Source organism: Fukomys damarensis, unplaced genomic scaffold, assembly GCF_012274545.1.
Source record: "Fukomys damarensis isolate Sample0158 unplaced genomic scaffold, DMR_v1.0_HiC HiC_scaffold_6, whole genome shotgun sequence".
NCBI classification, from domain to species: Eukaryota; Metazoa; Chordata; class Mammalia; order Rodentia; family Bathyergidae; genus Fukomys; species Fukomys damarensis.
In genome coordinates this window covers 22166390-22183510 of record NW_022900918.1, presented here as the reverse complement: position 1 = coordinate 22183510, position 17121 = coordinate 22166390, and the positions used below count along the sequence as shown (strand labels likewise).

At 32.0% G+C, this 17121-nt stretch overlaps 1 long non-coding RNA gene across 1 annotated transcript; it reads left to right on the top strand.

Annotated features, from left to right (window-relative positions):
* Positions 1-348: 348 nt before the first annotated feature.
* LOC104869981 lies at positions 349-14431 on the top strand. The gene is made up of 3 exons (XR_782415.1): positions 349-384; positions 11995-12113; positions 12589-14431. It is a non-coding gene; the product is annotated as an uncharacterized LOC104869981 (long non-coding RNA).
* The last annotated feature ends 2690 nt before the right edge of the window (positions 14432-17121 follow it).

The following is a 17121-nucleotide window of genomic DNA, read 5'->3' as shown; positions in this document are numbered from 1 at the left end:
TGAATAGTAACAATCCTCCACTTTTACTATAATCTTCTTTCTTTCTGTCTGCCTCGTGTCTCTGTCTCTCCCTCAGTCTCTAATGTTTCCTGCATTGGGCATCAACATTAGGGCCTTCTTACTCTTCCCTTCCTTATCTACAAAAGCTTCATTTCCATTTTTTCCCTTCTTTTCTCTTTTTTTTCCTTTTTCCATTTTCTTTTCCCTTGCTTTCTTTCCCCTGCTCCCTCCCTCGTTCTTCTTCCCAGTTAAATATTGTCTTCTGATTTCCCAATATCTTGTGTACACTTTGGACCTTATTCACGCCTCCAGTTTCTCACACCAATGCAATATTTCAAGATGTTGAAAGGAGGAGAGAGGACTGGGGAAAAAAGAAGAATCAAGGTACAAATCACCTATGATGAATGAGATTTTATTTTATCTATATACAAACGTATATGTGTATAATAAATTAATGAAAAGTAAAGCTAAAGAATATTAGAGCCTTATCCACCTTAAATATGTACTGTACCACAAAGTTTCATCCCTAGCCCTTACTTCTTCCTGTAAAATTTAAGTGGTGCATTTCTTCATTCAGGACACTTGATTTAAATCCCCAATGTACTGTTTAATACCTGAATAATAAGGAAACATTCATTATGCTTTAGTAGGTTCATAGAAAAAAATAGTGATACTGGCTTATCTCTTGTGAAATGTTAAGAATTAAATGCATAATGCATGTAAGTTTTTACAATATCTTAGGTAATGCATAGCACATGATATGTACTCGATATTAACTCCCATAGTATATGTTGCAAAGCATTTATCCTATTATTTGGTATTGTAAATGTGTAATTTTTTTGTTGATTTTCGTTGGTCTTTACTAGATCAGTAAACTCAAATTCAATTCATATTAGTGAAGGATGGGTGAGGTTTAACCTTTCCCTTGTAATTGAGGAAAACGTCTTCCAGTTAATTACACAGTCTCTTTTATCCACTTTGTTATTTCAAGATTTAAATTCTGTCTATTGAAATTTAATCTACTTTACATGACAGTCATCCCTTTTGTTTCTTGTTTCCTTCTGAGGGTTTTTATAAATCGAGGTACAATGAAGTAACTGCATCTTCTGTGCTTGCTGATTCTAAGGAAAGACTTTATAGGACTATTTTTTGGGTGGTAACCTCTGAGCACCAGTGTACTCTGCCTCTTTGATCAATCTCATAAACCTCTTGGGCTGTGCTGACCTTTACTGATTACTTTAATGCTTCCAGAAAAGAGAAATAATCTACAAACTCTGCTCCTTCTTTGATTCCTCCATTGAGCTGTTGACATCTGCCAGCTTCCCTGTCTTCCATAGTCCTGCTCAGTGAGAACAAATAAAGGTTATAGAAATAAAAACTCAGGGCTTACTTCTACCTAAGTACCCACTTCTGCATCTTAAACATTTTTTGACAGTGAGAACTTGATGTTGATTTATGGCACTCTGAGAAATGTCATGTCCCCTAATTTCTAGATACAAAGAATTTTATGTTTCTTTGTTTTTTTCTGGCAAATCTTCCAAATATTAGAAGGGTTCTTTTCTTTCATGAAGATTAAAAAGTTTAGGGTTCAAAAGATTAAAACTAGGCCCCTATCTTTCACCATGTAAAAAGCTAAAATTGAAGTGGATCACAGATGTAAATATTAAAACAGAAACACTAAACTTGCTGAAAATAAGTTCGGTAGTACAAATCATCAGTGGCATGGGAACTAGCACAAAAAAATCAACAACTGTGATCTCATCTTATCAAAAAGTTTCTGCACTACAAGAGAAACCACCAACAGAGCTAAGAGACAACCTACAATTTTTACCAGTTGCTCCTCCAATAAAGGTCTACTATCTCAAATATATAAAGAATTAAAAAAAAATAATCAGACCCCTCAAATATAAAGACCCAATTCAAAATGGCATCTGGAATGAACAGAAATTTCTCAAAGAAGTAAAACGAGCAAATAAACATATGAAAAAATGTTCAACATCACTGGTCACTCAAGAGATGCAGGTGCAAACAACCCTGATATTCCACCTCACCCCAGAAAGACTGGCTGTTATGAAGAAATCAATCAATAACCACTGTTGGTAGTGTTATGGGGAGAAAGGAATTTTTCTTCATTGTTTTGGGGGAGTGTAGACTGTTGCAGCCCCTGTGGAAATCAATATGGAGATAAAACAAACAACTAGGCTTGGAAGTCACATTTGATCCAGAAATTCCCCTGCTGGATATCTTCCCAAAATAATTAAAAGTGATATATGCTCACCCATGTTTATAGTGGCACAGGTTTTAATAGCTAAAATGTGGAACAACCAAAATGCCCATCAGCTGGAGACTGGATGAAATAGATGTGAGTTTTTAAAAATATATAAAATGGAGTACTACTCAGCCACAAAGAACAAGAAATCAGTGACATTTATAGATAAGTGGATGCCCATTGAGGACATACTCTGTTGAAATTAATAGGACACATATGTGTGAATACTGAATATTTTCTCTGGTGCCAAAAACTAAAAGTGCAAACAAGGATCAAAATGATAATTTATAGTGTGAAATAGGAAGAAAATGTCTAAAGGTATTAGAGGAAGTGGGAGAAGCAGGGGAAAGGAAAGAAGGGAAAAGAAAAAAAGAGAAATGGAAAAACATGGAAACAAAGTCTTTGTAAATAGGGAAGGGTGGAGGGAGTGAAGGAAGATCATGGGATGGGGGAAAATAAGAACAAAGATATATCATGTAAAGATAAAAGATCCTAATGATGAGTGCAACTGTATTGTATGCCTAAAATGGACCAATAAACTTAATGAAAAAAAAAACTTTAGGGTTAAAAATGTAAAAAATAAAGACTAAAATTCTATGCATATATTCATTTATAATTTTAACACATATTGTTCTGGAGAATTCTTGTTAGGTATTATGTATATTTTAATTAAGCACAAATATTTTTAAAACTCCATGGTGGTTCTCCATATTCACTCATTTATACCTGAGGTAATTTTGAACTTTTCAGAAGGTAATGCCTTTGACCAATGATTATGAATAAAAAAAAAGAATAACCATCTGTGCTATGAAAAAGCATCATAGTCTGATGTGATAAATTCCTCTTCCACAGTCAATTCTACTAAGAAATAAATTGAAATAAGATATAATTTTCCTAAGAAGAAATTATGTTTGTTAAAATTATTTTCATTGTATGCAATTATTTCACATAATTTCCTTTTAGTAAAATGATACATAAAAATCAATTATAAAAATCTTAGTTTTTTTTCACTCAAAATAAAATCACAATAACCATAAGATAAAATGTATTCAAATGTCTTGTTAATTTTAAGGAACAAACACATGCATCTAGTTTGCATATTATTTAAAACAATAGAATTTCTTATTTTTGTTAATTGGTTCAATTGTTTTCCACTACATAAATCATTCCTTTTTATATTTTATTCTCTATTTTTAGCATTACAGGGTTCAATATTTTTTTAATATAGCATAGACAAAACCTGATATTTTACCTCTCATACATGATAAATTATGTAAGCTTTAGAAATAGGTCTATGTATGAAGAGGAAAGGAAATAAACATTTTCATCAGGCATCCTTATTTGACTTTATTTTTATGTGCTGCAAAATTCCTAAGATTTGTCACATTTTATTAGTCTCAGGCAGCCAATTTTAATTTCTCTTCTTGATCATTATTATCATTTATAGCTTTACTTGCTGCTGTGTGAACCTCATCAGTTTGCTATTATTTGTGAGCATTTGCTTAGAGTACCTCATTTCTGCTCTCCAAGAAAGTCTTTATTTTTAAATTTAGATGAGCACACCAATTTAGCAAATCAATCATTAATGCTAAATTTTACTATCCAGTATAATTTAAAGTTTTTACATTAGAATCCAATAGGTAAAAATTCCAAGCATACTTTAATTCTTCCTGCAACTTGAAACTCAATATAAAATGATTTTATTTTCACTTTATAAATTGACTTGATGCTAGTGTATACATTAAGCAGTCAGTCACATGAGAGTCTGAGCAACTGCATACATTTCTAACCTATTTAGAAAAACGTCACTAAGATTTTGACCAAAATTGTTTTGAAGTTGTAGAAACCCTTGAGTGGTATCGACATTTTAATATTAAGTCTTCTAATACATTATCATGAGATGTATTTTCATTTACATATGGCATCTACTATTCCTGAATTGTTTATAGTATTTACTGAACAAATCTTTCACCTCCTTGATTAAATTATTAAGATATGTGTTTCAGATTGTTTTTCTCATAGAATTTTTTAATGTTTTAATAATTGTCCTGTAAAGTTGTTCATTATATATCTGTGTTGCCTTTGTGTACTACTACGTGGCTAAGTTTTTCAAACAACTCCTAAAAAAGTTATTTGTTTGCTTGTGAAATCTTCAGGTTTTTTTTTAACCTGAAAGAATATGTATTCTTTAAATGCTTAGTAGAATTCTGTTGTGAAATCACTCTCATCAAGAGATTTTTTTATCACAGACTAATTCTCCATAATATTTACATGTCTCTTCCTACTATCTACCCAATTTATTCTTAGTATATTTTCTATTTATTTTCTATTTCTAAGAAATTCTTCTCTTTATTAAGCTTTAGCAATTTTTCTCACAGTTTTTATAGTACCATTTTATATTCGTTTTTATTTCTGAAGAGCCAATAGCATTGAAAAAGTTTAACTCACTTGCAATTCTAGCAAGTTGAGTCTCTTCTTTTTTCTTACTCCAGTTATATAAATATTTGTCAATTTTGTTTGTTTAGAAAGAATGAACTTTGTATTTCATTATTTTCCATTGTTTGTTTTATTTTTCTGTTTCCTGTGCTTTATATTTTTTCCTTACCAGCAATGACTTCAGTTTGTTTTTCTTATTTAGTTTCCTAAATTGCAAAGTGGGGGTGTTGATTTGAGAAGTTTATTTTTCTTTTGTATATGATTTGTACTTTATATTTCCCCTGTTGCATTGCTGTTGATGCCTACTAGAAACTTTGTTATGTTGTGCATTCATTATAATTCACCTTTTAATATATTGTCACTTACTTTGTAATTTCTTCTTTGATCTCCTTTTTAATAAAGCAACTTTATTGAACTAAAATTTGCATACCACAGAGTTTACAAACTTGAAATGTAGGATTCAATAGATATTAGCAACAACTTCCAAGTGATGAATGAAACTATATTGTATTCCTAAAATGTACCAATAAACTTAATGAAAAAAAACATATTAGCAGATTGCCAGAATTTAACAACTATAACAACAAACTTAGTTCATTTTGTTAGCTCAAATCTAAACAGTCTACTTACTACCTATCATTTCCCAAAGCCTCTCTCTAAATATAGATAACCATTAAGCTACTCTCTATCTCCATAGATTTTCCTATTCTAAGATCTATTTCTCTTTTGAAACAAATGAAGCTCATAATAAAAATAAATACTTTAACATATCCAAAGATATGTAGATCCTGCAAAATAAGTTTTCCCGGCATGTTAGAGTGAAACCAGAAAAACGTAATTCTTTTATCTTTTAGATGTTTAGGTTTATAGTGGACTCGAATTATGAACTTGATTGGTTCCTGAGGACTGATTGTAATTGTCAATACAGCTGAGATCTGGATGTTTACCTGGGTACTTGTGCTAGATAACAACAGGTTAATGAATTTTCCAATAACCTAATTAACCCACATTGTCAGGCCAGTCATAATTTGAGGGTCCACTATATTTTGCTTAATATCTATGATAAATATGTGAATTTTTGTTATACTATTGTTACTGATTTCCAACTTCATCACACTTTTGTTAGAGGATGGAATTTGCATAATTTGGAACATTTAACATTTAATGCATCTCATTTTTGGCCTAATTATTATCAATCTTTGAAAATTTCCTATGTGTATTAAGAGTAATGGTTATGCTGTTGTTTATAGAGCACCGAATTCCCTATGTGAGTTAGTACTAGTGGGTTTACTGTGCTAAGACTTTTCTTTCTGTGTCTGCTGCCTGGTTTTCTTAACCATTATTGACAGGCGGGTATTGGATTTCAATTATTGCAAGCCTCTCCTCTCTTCCTTCTAATTTGTCAGTTTTTAAATTTTGAGAATCTGTTACTAGAAGAGCAAATGTTTAAAACTGTTATGTATTATTGCTGTATTGAATTTTTTACTAAGTATATAATCCCTTTCTTGATCTTTTACAATATTTTTTACCTCAATTCTATTTGGCAGAACTTTGCATGCTTGATATTTTTTGATTCTTATTACAGATTTTCCCATCATTTCAATTTAAATTGATTTTCTAGTTTAAATCTCAATTGAGTTTATTCTGGATATGATATCATTTTATCATTTAAATTTCATTTTTTGAGAATTTAATCCAATTATATTTAAATTACAAACCAGAAATCACTTTTGTCATTTGGCTGTTTCCACCTACCCAGTAGTTGTTTCTTTCTTAATTTGGTCCTTTATTCTCTGCACTTTTCCTTTGGCTTAGTTAAGTGGTAGTTTAACAACTTTTTATGTTTTGTAAATATTCTATTGCTACTTTTCTAGTAACTGTCATTGGGGTTACAATGAACATCCTAAAATTAAAACAGTATAGTTAGGATTTATATTCATTAAAATTCAAAAGTATGAAAGTCTCCTTACTAAAAAGCTGTCTATATGTCTTTACATTGTTTATATAAAAACCTTTGTATAATATGTGCCCTGAAGATTAAATAAACTGTTTTTAAAATGTAGTAATGTTTACCTTATGTAGAAAACAAAAATGGAATTTCAAATCAAAATTAAAATAATACTGCCTATTTATTAATATTTATAAAAATGTATCACTGTTCCAAATCTGATAAAACTCAAGTAGAATTACAAAGAATTGTAATAATGTTAGCTGTTAAAATTGACACACATTTATTTTATTGAGTTCTTTATTTCTTCACGTAGGGTTTAAATTACTACTGTTTAAAATGCTTTCATTTTAACTGGAAACATTTTTTGTCTGAGCTACCAACATATTTCTCTCTATATTTCCCTTTTTTCATTTCAATAAAATGACTATATGTTGAATAATTATTTAATTTTAAAAGAATAAAGAAATTTTATTTGTCTATATATTCAAAAATAAATTATATATATAAACGTATCAAATATATACACTATGTATATAACTATAGATAAAATACCTTTATAATTCTTCATAATACTATGTTAATAATCCCTATGCACCTAAACAATTCAATTATTTGAAGTAGGAACTGGAATTCTCTAATCTGAAATTCTGTACTTATAATTGAAGTGGGATTATTTTTTGGTGAATAAAATACATTTCTTAATATAGACACTATCTTCTTAGTTGTATTTTGAACAAATAATCCAGTTAATTTTTCTACATTGTTCCCTATCCTATTAGGATTTCAAATTCAAGATAAAACAAAAATAATAATATGTAATATGGATCTACTCTGTTCATAATAAAGCATTGTGTACTTTTAAATATTAGATTTTTTGGTTTTAGGTTATTAACAAAACACTTGTTGATTTTCAGTTGCCATATAGCACTTCTTGCATACTCTATTATTCCACAGAAAAAGAGACAAATACATATGTTATTTTTATATTCTAAAACTGAGTTTAGACTTTATAATAGTCTTTCATCTTCTTAGTTAACTTATTATTTGTAGACATTAATAAATAACATAATTATGTCATTATTATCAAACATGTTGTTTATTATAATATGAAAATGAATGTGTAATACACAGAATATGTAATTACATTCATATAAATGTATAAGTGTGTAAGAACAGGGGCTGGGAAATCAGATTAGTGGTCACACAAGTGCCCAGCATAAAGAAGCACTTTAATCCATATTACTGCAAATAATTTATCTAGCTTATTTTATATATTTATATAATATATATGCTTGTATATATTTGATATACATAACACATATACATATAACCTATACACATATAACCTATACACATGCATGCATATCATATATGTAAGATAGATAGATAGATAAATAGATCATGTATATATATGCAAGCACACATATGCATGCATGTCTAAGCTATATGTCCAGCTGTCTTAGTCACTTTCCTGATGCTGTGACAAAATATGATATATGACAAAATATGAACACCAACAACATCCACAACTTTGAGGAGAAATGTTTATTTTGGTTTATGGTTTCAGTTCACACATATGTGGCTCCAAGTCAGACACCAGATGACACAGTGTCAGGGTAGAGGAAAAATTGTACAACCCATGACAGCCATGAAGTCTAGAGAGAAGGGAGGAGTTCGGGACAAGAACAGAGCCCACCGAGCCACACCCTCAGGGACCCACTTCCAAGGAGGCCCCTCCCCTAACAGTGCATGCAGCTACTGAATACAACAGATAAATCCATTGATGAATATAGCACCCCCACCAATCTATCATTCAGACACATGAGACTTTCAGGAGACATCTTAGATCCAAGCCATAACACCAGCTTGTGTGTGTCTGCTTTTGTTTGAGGTACTGTCTCACTGAATTTGTCCCGGTTGGTTTGACACTTGCAGTAGACTTTCCTTACAGCCTCCAGGTAGATGGGATTATAAGCATGTGCCACAAACACAGGCTGGAAAAAAAATAGCTTTTAGTAGTGAATCATTTCAGAGAATAACTCATTACACTATTTTGTTGTTGTTACTGAAGTGAATTTAAAAACTATAATGGTATTGGGACTCAGCATTAGAGAAGCTCAAACAACAATGATAGTTTTGGGGACTTAAAAGTTTTTGTCCTTTCCAAAATTCAGGCGGGAAACAATTTTCAGTGCATCAGTTTGTGTGTTAACTCATGAATACTCTGCCCTCATGAACGGGTTTCATGCCATTATAACATGCTTTGATGAAAGGAATTTTCCACTTTATTCCATTCTGCCCCTGTAGATGATGCCATGAGTCCTCGCTTGGTAAACACAGCCAAGGCCCTCACAAGGCACTAAACCTGCACCACTTTGACCTTAGACTCTTAGCCTCCAATATCAGGAAAAAACTAGTTTCTGTTCTATGTTAATTTTCCAACATTTGATAGTTTGCTACAGCAGTACAAAGTGATTGACAAGTTTTTCCATTTAAAAATCTCTGAAAGCTTGTTATTTTATGACAGTCTCTTTAATGAGTGTAGATACCTCACTTACATCTTTAAGAAACAAAATTAAGAAAATTAAGTTACTGATTATATATTATTTTCTTGCTTTCCTTATCCTCCTGGTGTATTTCTTATATCACATTGAAGATAGTAACCTTAATCAGATACACTTGTCTCCAAGGTGCCTGACCCTCCAGCATGACAGTGTATGTGTAGACTTTGCTGAGTTAAACTTTGTGAAGGACATGTTGTCAAAGGAAGTTATGAACTGAGCATCTCTGAAATAAGGATGTTGGAATATTTCCATGTGTTATTGTTATATCACTCCCATGCTCATGTTTTTCTAAATATCTGACTACATTCACAGGCAACAGTACCACTATCATAAGTCAACAGTAAAATGGATAGAATGAGATATGATATACAAGTCATGTGTTCAGACAAAATGAAAGCCTAATGCCAATAGACTGAAATGAACAGAATTTGAATACTGGATAAAATATAAATAATTTGCATGAGAAGTAGTTTAGAATCAAATCAGCCCATATTCAAATGTCCTCCGTGATAGAAATTTCCATATGTGTAGCTTTAGAAGCAACTTGTCAGCAGGCAAATAGCCCTTTAAGTAATTTTAAATAATGTAACTATTATCAACTATGAAATATGCTTTAATTTTAAAGGCATACAAAGTTCAAAAATTCTAAATATTTTAATTTTAGTATTCTAATTTGGAATATTTAAATTATTTTATAATGAAAAGAATACTCAGGTTCTGTGGAATGATTTTTATGTCTCATCAAAGTAGGCTATTGAAACATTAAAGTGAAGTAACAAAGCTAAATTGAAAGCTGTCTCATTAAGGTAGAGAGAACTTTCACTAGAAAATGTCCCATACATAAATGTACTGGATTATATGCCCCATATTATACTCATCTTTTTTAAACCTTAGCGTTTATCATACATCATAATGATGATCTGTACATTTTTTGCCATATTCAATAGAATAATAAAACAATTATCTTTTTTGGACAGGTGTTCAACAAATATAGTCGAATGAATGACATAAAAATTTTATGTTGCTTTTCCAATGATAAAATAACTGTGAAGGAATTTTATGTATGTGGAAGAGGGAAACAATATAAATGATTATTCTCCCTGCATATAAAGTACAGAACAGATTAATATTTTTATATTGCATGCTGAAATAAGAGTGTCTTTATTTCAATGATGCCAAACTGCACCTATTAGAAAAACATCGTAGTCAGTGAAATGGCCTACTGCATAAGCTGAAATTTCCACATTGATTATCTGTATAATCCATCTCAACCTTAATCCTGAATGTCACTCATACCATCTATTATTTAGAACTCTGTTTCTTTGCCTCCTAAGAGTATTGTGTTCTGACTCAGATACCCTTTCACGCCTTGCTACACAAGGTCTAGACTCCATTGAAACTGTCAACTTTGTCCTATTGATTCCGTTTGCTTCAACATGTTCTTGAAAGATTTCTTCTGAGCAACTGTTTTACAAATTATTGTTTTCAGTTCTTCAGAAACATTTTCTTTGGAATCTTATTGTCATTAATTTTCCTCATTTGAGTAGCCTTGCAGAACAAATAAACTAAATAACGACTCAATTGTTCAGCATTTGTGAGTATTCAAAAAATAAATACTTTGAAAATTTGTCAAGATGTATTGTCAAAAAATGTTTTCTGTGTATGGATAAAATGCTGCTTTCACCATGGAACACATCAGTTCCAGATGATACAGATATTGCAAATTGGAAAGTGTTATTATTTTACCATTGTCATCGTTATCGTCACTAATATTTATGCTTTAAAAAATGACTATTTTTACAATTAATAATGAAAAGTTTTCCAAACAAAAGTTACTTGCTCAGTTTCATTGAGATACAAAGGATCAAATCTGGATCAGAACACCACAGACTGAAACATAATTTTACCACCATGTGTTATTCACATGTGGTTTCATTTTTATGATCAGTCGATATGATTTAAAAAAGAGTTGCGAATGAATAAACAAAATAGGTGAATAAATAATTATTGAAACTCATAGAACTGAGAATACACTTAACCTAAGGAAATTGTTATACACCAACTGAAATGAAACATTAGAAATTTGAATGATTTTTAAGTAAATAAGTTTTATAAGAAATAATCAATAATGATAAAACAAAACTATATGATCTAGATCATTTTTCAAGTAATACAAGTAAAATATGAATAGAGTGTTATACTTCCATGTACAAAATTATTATACTTTTCTGGAACTGTTAATTTATAAAATGGAACATATAGGAATGGTTTTGGGAACATATTCTTAGTCGTTATTCAATTAGATTAGGTGTGAACCAATAGATGTAAGGACTACAAGAGAATTTTTTGAGGGAAATGATGAAAAAGAAGAAACATTTTAAAGGAATCTGGTTTCCTAGTAGGAAGCCAATTACATATATGTAATAGTTCAGTGCACACTATATATAGCTGTAAATACAAGATATTTTTGCAGAATGCAGACTATGTAAATATTTTGCACACAGTTTAACTACGTTTCCCAGGACAGCCTGCAATTTGCCATGTTTATGGTTCAATTTCCACAAAAGCTGGAATCACAGGCATGAGCAACTGCTCCAGGTTCCAGGAGTCAGAAGGACCCCGATTCCCTTGCTGAAAGATCTGAGCTCATGAATCATTTCCCAAACATCTTACCTCCTAACACCTTCATTTGGGAGGTTAGAATTGTAATATATAGGTGTTAATAAAAAACAAGCACCCGATCCTTGCAAGTGTAATCCTTTCTCTCTTTTCAGTGCTTCAGAGAAGATTTGGGAATTTAAGGAGACTTCATGAAAAGAAGAAAGATGAACACCATTTATTTATTCTCCTGTATTTTCAGAGGGACAGACAATGAGGATGCTGCAAATATTGAGTAAATTTCTCACCCCAATACTTTTTTTTACCCCAATACTTTTTAAACAATAAGCTATAATACACAGTATCATGCTATGAACATAAAATTTGGCAGAAGTCTCTAAGTATTATACTTTTTAATATATATGGACAAATATACTTGTTTTCTTTCTTTCTTTCTTTCTTTCTTTCTTTCTTTCTTTCTTTCTTTCTTTCTTTCTTTCTTTCCTTCTTTCTTTCTTTCTTTCTTTCTTTCTATTTTTATTTTTTTGGTACCCAGAATCGAACTATACTTGTTTTCTTATATAAGAAGTATGGTATGCAGGAATCTAAAAATAGTACGCAATTATGCTCTTGTATATCCTGTTTCATTTGTATGTGGAAAGTACACATACAAGATAGCACTAGAATGACTGTTCCTCTATATGACGAAAGGAACTGAATCAAGGCAGTCCTAATATAATTGCAAACTTTAAAAACATCATTTCTTTCAGATTCACAGCAACAAGGAAAGCAGAGAGCTTCACTGTATTAAGATGGCTTGGATATGCCATAGCTGGCTTTGAAAATCAAGGAATGAAAGAAAATTCCAAGAGGGAAGAACATACCCTAGATGATGGTAATAAAGATAAAAGAGTATTGGTTCTACACTGCAGGGGTCACAATTTGGCCAACCTGTTGAACGCGCTCAAAACTTGATTCTTTATAAGGTCTCAGATAAGTCTGACAAACAACCTCGGCCTTGTGAAACTCTTCAGAGAGAACATAATTAATCCCACCTGGGCTTCTGACCTACAGAAATGTAGGTTGATAAATGCGCATTATTTTACTAAGTCTTTCGTAATATATTAGACAGAGTTAGGAAAATAAGAAATGATATAAGACCTTTGCTTCTAAACTCTGATCTTTGTGGTGCAAATGTCAGTTCACATGGATTTATATATGAAATATATAAGTATATTTCTTATGCATGTCACTATATGTAATTTTACTTTGGGCCTTTTTGATTAATATTTGTAAATATCAAAGAAAAAAAAATAGCACATTTTACCAGCTAGCAAGCTCCTGTGAGTCAGTAGTGACACTGTTGGCAAAGCCACCCAAGCTCCAAAGACATATAAATCCCATCCCTACTCCTAGAGAGAGACAGAGAGAGAGAGAGGGAGAGAGAGAGGTTAGACAATCTTAAATAAAAGACTTTAATTATCTTTTAAAGTGCCATCTGGACTTTATAGAATGAATGGTCCTTTAATTGTCTGAGTTTCCCCTTTCTTTCTGTAAGCCCCCCAGTACCGTCAAAGTAGCCATATCACGTTATAGTCAGCACTAACATTGCTTCAGTTCTCGCTGGCTTCTTTCCTAAGAAGTACCCATGAAATCAGAATCCCCCAACCACCATCAGCAAAATCACAATACTACCATTTCCCCAGAAAAGAAAATCTTCCAATTTAAAAATTTTACTCTGAGAATTTTTCTACTGGTCACACTGAAATTAAATTTTTCATGTGATTCTAAAACAAAGCTAAATGCGCTGATTTCTGTTCAGATTGCACAGATCTTTTGCCTTTTGCTAAAACAAAGCTAATGCATTAATATTTAATAGATGGTTCAGTCCAAGGAAACCAAGAGTGTAGGGACAAATAAATTTTGATCTGGTGAAAAGGAAGGGAATTTCAAATTGGCTGCAGTGTGAAAGAAAATCTCAAAAATAACAAAAAATGTCATATTTTTTCTTCACTCATTGCTCCAGTAGAACAAATTTAAAGTTCTTCTTTTTTTCTCTCTCTTAAATCAACCAACTAGAAAGGAAGATGTTAAATAACAGTGCTGGGGCAAAGAACTTCAAGGAAAGGGCAGTTTTGATATTTGACGAGGGCACAAGTTTTGGTTCTTATGCAAGTCTGCACTCTCTCAGTGAAAACAATAAGGGATAACTCTGGGGTCTCTTTCATGATGGTGCAAATCCCATTCATTGGCCTGCATCCTCAAGACCTAATACCTTCCCAGAAGTCACATTTCATAATGTCATCACTTTGGGTGCTAGATACATTTGGAGCGAACATAAACAGACACAGTTGCATTTCTGTTTCTTTAGTTTCAAAAGGGCAAAAAAACTCTGCTCCCCAAAATGCTCCATCTATTTCAATACAAACAAGAAATGTCTATTCTCACACAGAAACAATGTAACTCAGTGACACCGCTTCTGCCTGGCAAGCGCAAGGTACTGAGTACGATCCCTGGTACAAAGAAATACTGAAAAACATTTTTTTTTCAGTATTTTATTGTTCATAGAAGCTTGCAGATGTGCACTGAAGGCCCAAAGTATTTAAAAGTACACACACAAATATTTTTGAAGAATTTTATAACCTTAATATAATTTCTTTAGCTTAAATATAAAAATACAAATAAAATGTGTGGCATTGTGATAACAGTCAAATAAAAAATTCTGATGGACAAGTGTGCAACAGCGTAAATGTATAGCATTGTGAATTACAACTTATTGTCCAGTTTCAAAGGTTGATCAGTAGACAACTAGAGGGTAACACACAAGGAAAGCCAAAAACCACAGGTAGCGTAACCTCCACACAGGCGTATTATATTCCTCGGTAGGGCCAAATTATATGAACAATAAATGCCAAACAATGGCAGCAAATTAAGTGTTGAGAAATTTATAAACAAAATATATTGAAAAATTTTAAAGCAAAGTTTCAGCTTTCAAAGAGAATAAACATATGTGTATGTGTCACATGTCTGTTAGTGTGTATGTATGTGTTACTATTCATGTTCACATTTATCTATTATTTCAAACCTTGTATATTTTCTCTAAGGATAAATTTTAAAAATATATATGTGTTAATAAAGAGACTAAAATATTAAGGTGATTTTACAAGAATAAAGTATAGAATAGAAATCTCTGCTTAGCATAAAGTGTAGTGTATCTAGGTTTTGTTTTTGAGGTATTTCATCAAATATGACTACTTAAATAGTTAAATACACGTGTAAAGATAATTGGTGTTTGTCATGCAAATTTTATCATAGTTTAAATAAAATATTCTACATGAAACAGCTTACTTTTGCATTTATTTTCTACCATATATTTTGTGGAAATTTACATTTCAATATGCATTTTGCAAACAGAGGTGCATATATACACTCATAAGAATAATTTCAAATATGATATCCGTTCTCAAGAAAATAACAAATTTTGTACATTTATGAGCATCTTTGGGTAAATATAATCATTTGTTTTCTAGAAACAATGGCTCTAAGTGACTATAATCTGAAAGTGAACTCCATGTTTACAAAGTTAAGCACATGGCTTTATATACATGTTTTAAATTACCATTTTTTAAGTCGATTGGTGAAAACATTAAAGTTCCTGTGTGGAACAGTAGAATATCAGCTCAGAAATCTGATAATCAGCAGAAAGTATCAGATGTTTCCGAATCATTGCAAATTGTGAGAGCAAAACCTCAAGGAAAGTAACCACATCTTTGCTAGCTGTACCCCAGAGCGTACGGGCAAATATGAGTGAAATATTTACTTTGATAAAATAGGAAATTTGCTTTGCTTAAATTATATACATTTTCTGTCTGTTACTATTTCCCAAGATTCTTTCCAAACACAAAAGATAATAGTTTTGTCTTGTCTTTGGTACATTAGTCATGACAATGAATTGGATAGAGCTGGATATCTAAAGCAAAAAAGAAAATAATTTTTGGAAAGCACAGAATATTTAATATTTTCTTTAAACCTAACCTCAGTCTTTAAACATGTTTTGCATGGAAACATAAATAAATTGTTTTTCTGATGTTTATATTAATAAACTTGGTCTTGATTAATTCAGATACATCAAGAAGAAACACAAAGATGCATTCATTCTATTTCAAAACCATTTGTAACAAATGTCAAGTGTACATGAAGAGTTTATTCTAATTCATGCTACACTATTTGTATTGCAATGCAAATATACACATATCCCTATCATTATAATTGTTTCATTTCCAAAGAAATATAGCCATGCCCATTATCTCATTTCATACCTAAAGTTAGAATTCATTATCTTACATTCTTTAGTTTAATACATCTAAATTTATAATATGTAAGTTGATTTTAGAAACAAGTATTAAAATGCAGTCTGTTTCAATGGTGCAGAATAGGTAGGACCTGTGTTTTCCAATTTCTAACACCATCCAAGGTTATTTTAAAGCTTACCCTTCTACAGACTACACAGAAAACAAGTTTTTTGCAAAGAGTCTTCTGATGTTTAGGCAAGTGCACATTACCTAATGATCCCATTAGGTAAAAACTAGTCACAGCCCTGTCTAATTTCCTATAGCTGCATAAAGCTTCATTCGTGTTTTAAAGTAGCGCTCACTTGGGTGAATTTTCTGCCTTCCATAATGCAGAGTCCAGTAATTGGGACAGAACTAGGAACCGTGTGTCAGTATATTCCATCTGGTGATCTGGGGATCCCAGACCACCTTCAGCAGGCTTGTCTCTGTCTGGCATAGAAAGAGGAGGAGAAATCAGAGATCACTAAGTGAGAGTGGTTTATTACAGACGTTTCTAGAGGAAGCAGTAAACAGCCACTCCAGTGGAATGGGGGCTCAGAGCTGACACACTGCTGAGTGCAGGCTGACAGCTTGGTTTTTATAGGTCAGAGGTCCCATCCCACTTATTTTCCATTTTTCTTTTCGGAAAATTCCTACAGGATTTCTCCTGTAGAAAAGGGCATTTGTTATGGTGAGCGCTTATAATGAGAAACCATCCAAGTTGTGTAAGAGGAAGTTTCCAACAGCAGGCTGTCAGCTCAGCAGCTGGCTAAGATGCAGAGATGGGTTTCTTTTCTTCTTAAAAGCCTATACTTTCTAGACTAATCCTACTTAAGGGTCCCCACTGTCCCTACACTCCCTCCTCAGGAAATGGAAATGACCATCCATCTCCTGTTGGGATCAGGGCCAAAGGCCACTCTGGCTACTTTCTGCTGAGTGGTGGGCGAAGGCTGGGCCGGTGCAATCCATGGA